The following is a 9,121-nucleotide window of genomic DNA, read 5'->3' on the forward strand; positions in this document are numbered from 1 at the left end:
GCCCTCAACATTGGGAGGGTGCTTTGGGGTAGCCCCCCAAAGCACCTTGTCCCCATGTTGATGAAGACAAGGGCCTCATCCCCACAACCGTGGCCGGTGGTTGTGGGGGTCTGCGGGCGGGGGGCTTATCGGAATCTGGAAGCCCCCTTTACCAAGGGGACCCCCAGATCCCGGCCCCCCCCCTGTGTGAAATGGTAAGGGGTTACTTACCCCTACCATTTCACTAAAAAACTGTCAAAAATGTTAAAAATGACAAGAGACAGTTTTTGACAATTCCTTTATTTAAATGCTTCTTCTTTCTTCCTTCATCTTCTTCTTCTTCTGGTTCTTCTGGCTCTTCTGGTTCTTCCTCCGGCGTTCTCGTCCAGCATCTCCTCCGCGGCGTCTTCTATCTTCTTCTCCTCGGGCCGCTCCGCACCCATGGCATGAGGGGGGAGGCTCCCGCTCTTCTCTTCATCTTCTTCTTCATCTTCATCTTCTTCTTCATCTTCTTCTTCTTCTTCTTCTTCTCTTCTTCATCTCTTCTTCCTTCTTCATTTCTTCTGCGGGCCGCTCCGCATCCATGCATGGAGGGAGGCTCCCGCTGTGTGACGGCGTCTCTTCGTCTGACGGTTCTTAAATAACGGGGGGCGGGGCCATCCGGTGACCCCGCCCCCCCTCTGACGCACGGTGAATTGACGGGACTTCCCTGTGACGTCACGGGGAATGCCACAGGGAAGTCCCGTCATGTCCCGTGCGTCAGAGGGGGGCGGGGTCACCGGGTGGCCCCGCCCCCCGTTATTTAAGAACCGTCAGACGAAGAGACGCCGTCACACAGCGGGAGCCTCCCTCCATGCATGGATGCGGAGCGGCCCGCAGAAGAAATGAAGAAGGAAGAAGAGATGAAGAAGAGAAGAAGAAGAAGAAGAAGAAGATGAAGAAGAAGATGAAGATGAAGAAGAAGATGAAGAGAAGAGCGGGAGCCTCCCCCCTCATGCCATGGGTGCGGAGCGGCCCGAGGAGAAGAAGATAGAAGACGCCGCGGAGGAGATGCTGGACGAGAACGCCGGAGGAAGAACCAGAAGAGCCAGAAGAACCAGAAGAAGAAGAAGATGAAGGAAGAAAGAAGAAGCATTTAAATAAAGGAATTGTCAAAAACTGTCTCTTGTCATTTTTAACATTTTTGACAGTTTTTTAGTGAAATGGTAGGGGTAAGTAACCCCTTACCATTTCACACAGGGGGGGGGCCGGGATCTGGGGGTCCCCTTGGTAAAGGGGGCTTCCAGATTCCGATAAGCCCCCCGCCCGCAGACCCCCACAACCACCGGCCACGGTTGTGAGGATGAGGCCCTTGTCTTCATCAACATGGGGACAAGGTGCTTTGGGGGGCTACCCCAAAGCACCCTCCCAATGTTGAGGGCATGTGGCCTGGTACGGTTCAGGAGGGGGGGGGGGGGCCGCACTCTCGTCCCCCCCTCTTTTCCTGCGGCCTGCCAGGTTGCGTGCTCGGATAAGGGTCTGGTATGGATTTTTAGGGGGACCCCACGCCGTTTTTTTTTTTTTTTTTTGGCGCGGGGTTCCCCTTAAAATCCATACCAGACCTGAAGGGTCTGGTATGGAATTTAGGGGGAACCCCACGTCAATTTTTTTTTTAAATTTTGGCTGGGGTTCCCCTTAATATCCATACCAGACCTGAAGGGCCTTGTATGGAATTTAGGGGGACCCCCACATCATTTTTTTTTTTTAATTTTGGTTCGGGGTTGCCCTGTGGGGAATTCCCATGCCGTTTTTATCAATGAACTTCTATGTGTATTGTCGGCAATGCAATAGCCGCGGTAGTTTTAAATGAGTTTTTTCCTTCAAAATGTCATTTTGCTGTCAGACTGTTCTAAACACGGGAAACATGCGCCCCTTTACAGGCATACTATAGACACCCCCCAGGTATGAAATTTAAAGGGATATTACACTTTTATTGTTTGACTTTAAGCATTTTTAAAATCACTGCTCCTGAAAAAACGGCCGTTTTTAAAACTTTTTTTTGCATTGATCCATGTCCCCTGGGGCAGGACCCAGGTCCCCAAACACTTTTATTGACAATAACTTGCATATTAGCCTTTAAAATTAGCACTTTTGATTATTCATGTTCGTGTCCCATAGACTTTAACGGTGTTCGCGTGTTCGAACGAATTTTTTTCCTGTTCGCATGTTCTGGTGCGAACCGAACAGGGGGGTGTTCGGCTCATCCCTAATATATATATATATAACCATCTTCCGAAATTTGAATTTCTTATAAAATGAATTCGAATTTGAATAGGAAAGATAGAAAACAGAATAGACGAAAATATAATATATATATTATATTTTCTTCTATTCTGTTTTCTATCTTTTCTATTCAAATTTGAATTCATTCTATACGAAATTCAAACTTCAGAAACCATGTACCGAAATTCGAATTTCGTATAGAATGAATTCGAATTGAAAAGACTATTACAGAATATATAATATATATATATATATATATATATATATATATATATATATATATAATATATATATATATATATATATATATATATATTATATATTCTGTAATAGTCTTTTCAATTCGAATTCATTCTATACGAAATTCGAATTTCGGTACATGGCTTCTGAAGTTTGAATTTCGTATAGAATGAATTTGAATTGAAAAGACTATTATAAAATATAAAATAATAGAAAAGAAAAGCATAAAAAAACAATAGAAGAGAATAATAAAAAAAAAAAATTATATATATATATATATATATATATATATATATATATATATATATAATTTTTTTTTTTTTTATTATTCTCTTCTATTGTTTTTTTATGCTTTTCTTTTCTATTATTTTATATTTTATAATAGTCTTTTCAATTCAAATTCATTCTATACGAAATTCAAACTTCAGAAGCCATGTACCGAAATTCGAATTTCGTATAGAATGAATTTGAAATTGAATTGAAAAGACTATTATAAAATATAAAATAATAGAAAAGAAAAGCATAAAAAAACAATAGAAGAGAATAATTAAAAAAAAAAATATATATATCTATATATATATATATAGATATATATATCTATATATATATATATATATATATATATATATATATAGATATATATATATATATTTATATATATATATTCTATTGCTTTATTATTTTATATTCTATCTTATTGTTTTTTTTTAGAAAAACGTTTTCTATTTTTTTCGAATTCGAGTATGTTTTCGAATTCGATTCGAATATGTTTTCGAATTCGATTCGAATATGTTTTCGAATTCGATTCGAATATGTTTTCGAATATGTTTTCGAATTCGATTCGAATATGTTTTCGAATTCGTTCGTTTTTTTTTCGGATTCGTTTAAATTCTTTACTTTTGTAATTCGGAAATTCGGATGCATCCGAATTTCCGAATAATGAAAAATTCGTCCGAATTTCGATTCGGAACGAAACGAAATGCACATGCCTATCAAAGACTGCCTATGCTGATGCTGAGTGACTATCCCTGAGTAATTATCCTCTTCCTCCTCAATCATCACGCTGATAGCTTGTAAGAACATTTTTGGTTCTGGGCGCCACCACCAGTGCCTAAGGCACAATTTTTCAGCCCCTGTTTAACAGGGGCGTGTAATTACAATTTTTGATGTAATACTTTGCAGCAGGGCTCGTTCCTGCATTCCAACTAGAGTGTCTGTGAGGGGTTGCAGTGTTGTGGCACCAGCACCAGTGCCTAGGGCCCAATTTTTCTGCCCCTGTCTAACAGGGGCGTGTAATTACAATTTTTGATGCAATACTTTGCAGCAGGGCTCGTTCCTGCGTTCCAACTAGAGTGTCTGTGAGGGGTTGCAGTGTTGTGGCACCAGCACCAGTGCCTAAGGCCCAATTTTTCTGCCCCTGTCTAACAGGGGCGTGTAATTACAATTTTTGAAGCAATAATTTGCAGCAGGGCTCGTTCCTGCGTTCCAACTAGAGTGTCTGTGAGGGGTTGCAGTGTTGTGGCACCAGCACCAGTGCCTAAGGCCTAATTTTTCAGCTCCTGTTCAACAGGGGCATGTAATTACAATTCTTGATCTAATATTTCACAGCAGGGCCCTGTGAGGGCTTACAGTGTTGTGGCCACAGCAACACCTAAGGCCCAAATTTCTGCTGAGTATATAGGGCAGGACCCTACTTTCAAACATCTAACTTACAAACGACTCCTACTTGTAAACGGAAGGAGACAACAGGAAGTGAGATGAAATCTACCCCTAGGAAGGGAAATTCTCTCCTGTAAGAGTTAATATGGGAAAACAAGTTCTCCTTTCCACTGATGCTTTCCAATCCTTGTTCCACAAAAAAACCCAAATTTTCAAAAAACATTTTTCATTGGGACAAAAAAGTGAGGTGAAATCTTCTGAAGAGGAGGAAAGACAGCAAAACAAATGTCACAGGGGTGATAACCCTTCCCTATGTTTTCCAAAAAGCTTAGAAAAGATTTTTTGGCTGGAGCTAAACACGTTAAAAATGTTCAAAATTACAAACAGATTCTACTTAACAACAAACCTACAGTCCCTGTCTTGTTTGCACCGCCTGTATACTGCTGTTCAGAGTATATAGGGCCTGGTGGCCCCACACCTTTCCTTATTTTAATTTGGGTGCGGGGTTCCGCTTAATATCCATACAAGACCCAAAGGGACTGGTAATGGACTGGGGGGTACCCATGCCGTTTGTCTCACTGATTTTCATCCATATTGCCATGACCCGACATGACATTAAACCCGCAAGCAGTTTTAAATGAGATTTTTTCCTTTAAAAATGACATTTGGTGCAGGGACTGTTCTAAACATGGGAAACACGCGTCACTTTACAGGCATACTATAGACACCCCCCAGGTACGATATTTAAAGGAATATTTCACTTTTTTTTTTTTACTTTAAGCATCATTAAAATCACTGCTCCCGAAAAAACGGCCGTTTTTAAAAGTTTTTTTTGCATTGATACATGTCCCCTGGGGTAGGACCCGGGTCCCCAAACCCTTTTTAGGACAATACCATGCAAATTAGCCTTTAAAATGAGCACTTTTGATTTCGAACGTTCGAGTCCCATAGACGTCAATGGGGTTCTAACATTCGTGCGAACTTTCGGTCCGTTCGCGGGTTCTGGTGCGAACCGAACCGGGGGGTGTTCGGCTCATCCCTACTCTCCACCCATGTTCTTCCTCCCCCCCAGTGCTCTTCAGCTCTCCCCATCACTCTCCAGCCCCCACCCCAGTGCTCTCCGCCCCCCACAGTGCTCTCCAGCCCCCCATTCTCCGCACCCCTGTTTTCGGTCCCCCCCGGTGCTCTCAAGCTCCACCCATCGCTCTCCAGCCCCCCCGTGCTCTTTGCCCCCCGTGCTCTCCACCCCTGTTTTTTTTGGCTCCCCCTCCAGTGCTCTCAAGCTTCCCCCCCACACTCCGCTCCCCACCCCTGTACTCTCCACTCCCCCCTGCATTTTGCCCCCACCCATGTGCTCTCCAACCCCCGCCAGTGCTCTCCAGTCCCCTGTGCTTTCCACCCCTGTTCTTTCTGGCCCCCACTGGTGCTTTCAAGCTCCCCCCATTGCTCTCCACTCCCCCCTGCTCTTTGTACCCCCCCAGTGCTCTCCACCCCTGTTTTTCTGCCCCTCCCCCACTGGTGCTTTCAAGCTCCCCCCATTGCTCTCCACTCCCCCCTGCTCTTTGTACCCCCCAGTGCTCTCCACCCCTGTTTTTCTGCCCCTCCCCCACTGGTGCTTTCAAGCTCCCCCCATTGCTCTCCACTCCCCCCTGCTCTTTGTACCCCCCAGTGCTCTCCACCCCTGTTTTTCTGCCCCTTTCCCAGTGCTCTTCGCCACCCCACACTCTTAGCCCCCCCGTGCTCTTTGCCCCCCGTGCTCTCCACCCCTGTTTTTTTTTTGCTCCCCCTCCAGTGCTCTCAAGCTTCCCCCCCAGCACTCTCCGCTCCCCACCCCTGTACTCTCCACTCCCCCCTGCATTTTGCCCCCATCCATGTGCTCTCCAACCCCCGCCAGTGCTCTCCAGTCCCCCGTGCTTTCCACCCCTGTTCTTTCTGGCCCCCACTGGTGCTTTCAAGCTCCCCCCATTGCTCTCCACTCCCCCCTGCTCTTTGTACCCCCCAGTGCTCTCCACCCCTGTTTTTCTGCCCCTCCCCCACTGGTGCTTTCAAGCTCCCCCCATTGCTCTCCACTCCCCCCTGCTCTTTGTACCCCCCAGTGCTCTCCACCCCTGTTTTTCTGCCCCTCCCCCAGTGCTCTTCGCCACCCCACACTCTTAGCCCCCACAGTGCTCTCCACCTCTGTTCTTTTTGGACCCCCAGTGCTCTCAAGTCCCCCCCCCAGCGCTCTCTGCTCCCCATCCCTGTGATCTCCACTCCCCTCTGCTCTTTGCCCCCACCCATGTGCTCTCCAACCCCGCCAGTACTCTCTGCTCCCCCTTCTTTCCAGCTCCCACCCAGTGCTCTCCACTTCCCCAGGACCAGAGGACAGGCTGACTGGGGCCGGAAAATGAGGATGGCTGAAGGTGCAGGTGGCCAGGGACCACTCCATCTCACAGCAAACAGATCCTCTGGAAGGAGCACTGTCCCCATCCAAAACGAGAACAGACCCTGCCTGCTGTTGGCCATCATGGATATCCTGCTGGCATGCAAGGTACCGTACCAAGCATCAACAACACACCTTCCCACAGACAGGGACTGCTGACTGGGCCATGGGGCACAGGAGGGGCTGCAATGATGGCTCACAGTGAAGCTGCATTCCTGGGCACAGTGAGACTGCATTCACGGGCACAGTGAGACTGCATTCACTGGCACAGTGAGACTGCATTTGATGGGCACAGTGAGGCTGCATTGATGGGCACAGTGAGGCTGCATTGATGGGCACAGTGAGACTGCAATGATGGGCACAGTGAGGCTGCAATGGTGGGCACAGTGAGGCCGCATTCATGGGCACAGTGAGACTGCATTCACGGGCAGAGTAAAGCTGCATTTGATGAGCACAGTGAGGCTGCATTTGATGAGCACAGTGAGGCTGCATTTGATGAGCACAGTGAGGCTGCATTTGATGAGAACAGTGAGGCTGCATTGATGGGCACAGTGAGGCTGCATTGATGGGCACAGTGAGGCTGCATTTGATTGGTACTGATGAGGCTGCATTTGATGGGCTCTGGTGAGGCTGCATTTGATGGGCACTGGTGAGGCTGCATTGAGCTCTTGTATCATGTCTGCAGTCTCTGACCATCTCCTGTATCATGTCTGCAGTCTCTGAGGGAGTTTGCAGAGGAGTCAAGAGTGGGAGCACCGCCGGGATGGGGTCATGGGAGAAGTCAGACAAGTGTGGACTGTGGAGAGGAGACTATAGGATAAAACCAGAGCCACCGAGCTGGAGCCGACTGACTGAGCCCTACATGGTGCACCTGAGAGGAGGTCAGTGACAGCACCGCTAGGCCAGTCTGAAGGGGGGGTCACTGATGTAAGGGGGGAGTGAATACGAAAATGTAAGGGGGCACCGATATAAAGCACAACCTTATATCAGTAACCCACCCCCCCTTGCCTTAGTGTATTCTTTCTGCGGAAGGTGGTCCTCCCCCCCTCCCACGTTCTGAGTTCCTGGGGTCCCCCTTGATGATTGATCACTTACCACTTTTAACTGGAATTTGCTTATGTATATATATATATATATATATATATATATATATATATATATATATATATAAAGCCCTATGTGATTTCATATCTGTCTTATCTATATATAATACACTCTTAAAATGTGCATTTTATGGTTTTCCCTTTCATGAACAAGAAATCAATGACGTTATGCTGTTGCGGTGGTATAATAATGCTGTGGGGCTGGTATGAAATTTTTTCCAGGGCTGGATGTTATTCCCAGTCCGGCCCTGCTCCTAGATTGTAAGCTCTAATGATCAGGGCCTTCTGATTCCTCCTGTATTGAATTATATTGTACTTGTACTGTCTGCCCTAATGTTGTAAAGCGCTGCGTAAACTGTCGGCGCTATATAAATCCTGTATAATAATAATCACTCAGTAAAGTTGGCTTGGCTATAATTGAGCTAAGTTCCCTAAGGACTCACAGGTGTAATTGGGAATCATGATCCCCCCCCCCCAAGCTTTGCCACAATGCACGTTATATCTGTTTGTTACACACTCTGCCACGAACATGTGTTTTGCTGACAAAAAATATTGCTCGCACCATTCTTTGGCAGGGCGGTGCCATTTTGTCATACCTGACATCCACACCCTGTGTGGATGAGATCAGCCTCATACATGGGGTGATTTGTCTCCTCTTCTAACCATCCAGTGAGTTTAAGTAGGGTGATACGACCCTTTCTGGGCTGATTTTTGCTCTTTACCTCTGTTTACATCGCAATTATTGCTGTGGAATTGGACTGTTATTCGGTGCAAGGAGTTTTTTTTTTTTAATTCCTTTATTTCGTTATTATATGGCATAGATACATATCACAAAATAAGTCAAATCATATATTCCTGACAATTACATATCGGTTATCACATTTGTTTGGACATGACAATAAAATCAAATGAACATAGATTTTGGAATATTTAGGAAATGTTCTAGCCAATGTTATATCATTTATATAAACAAAAACCCAAGGTGGTCTAGAAAAGAGCCACCTTGTAAAAATATCAAACTGGTCATGAGACAGAAGGGATATGCATCAACTTATTATTCAAATTCAAACAGTTATAATGCAGAATACATTGACATGTATTTCCGACTCACCATGTATTATGTAATTTGTATATGCGAAGTTACCGCCGTCACCACGGCTGTGATAGTGAGCATAATGGTACAGAGGATAGTCAGGGAAAAGAGAAAGACTGCAGAAGTAGAAAAGGATGAAACAAGTGACTGGTTGTGGAAAAGATAAAAGGGGGAAGAGAGGGGGGGGGAGTAGGGGAAGGACAGAAGGGGGTGAGGGAAACAGGGCCGCAACACCACCCCCCTAGAGAGGCTATTGCACTCCCTCCTATATGCTGTGCATATGGACATAGCTAGATGACAGATACCCAACTGTCACCCTACGTATCCAGGGTTTGTACCTGTGCTATCTCTTGTAGGTAGGCA

The sequence above is a fragment of the Aquarana catesbeiana genome, linkage group LG03 (assembly GCF_042186555.1).
Source record: "Aquarana catesbeiana isolate 2022-GZ linkage group LG03, ASM4218655v1, whole genome shotgun sequence".
NCBI classification, from domain to species: Eukaryota; Metazoa; Chordata; class Amphibia; order Anura; family Ranidae; genus Aquarana; species Aquarana catesbeiana.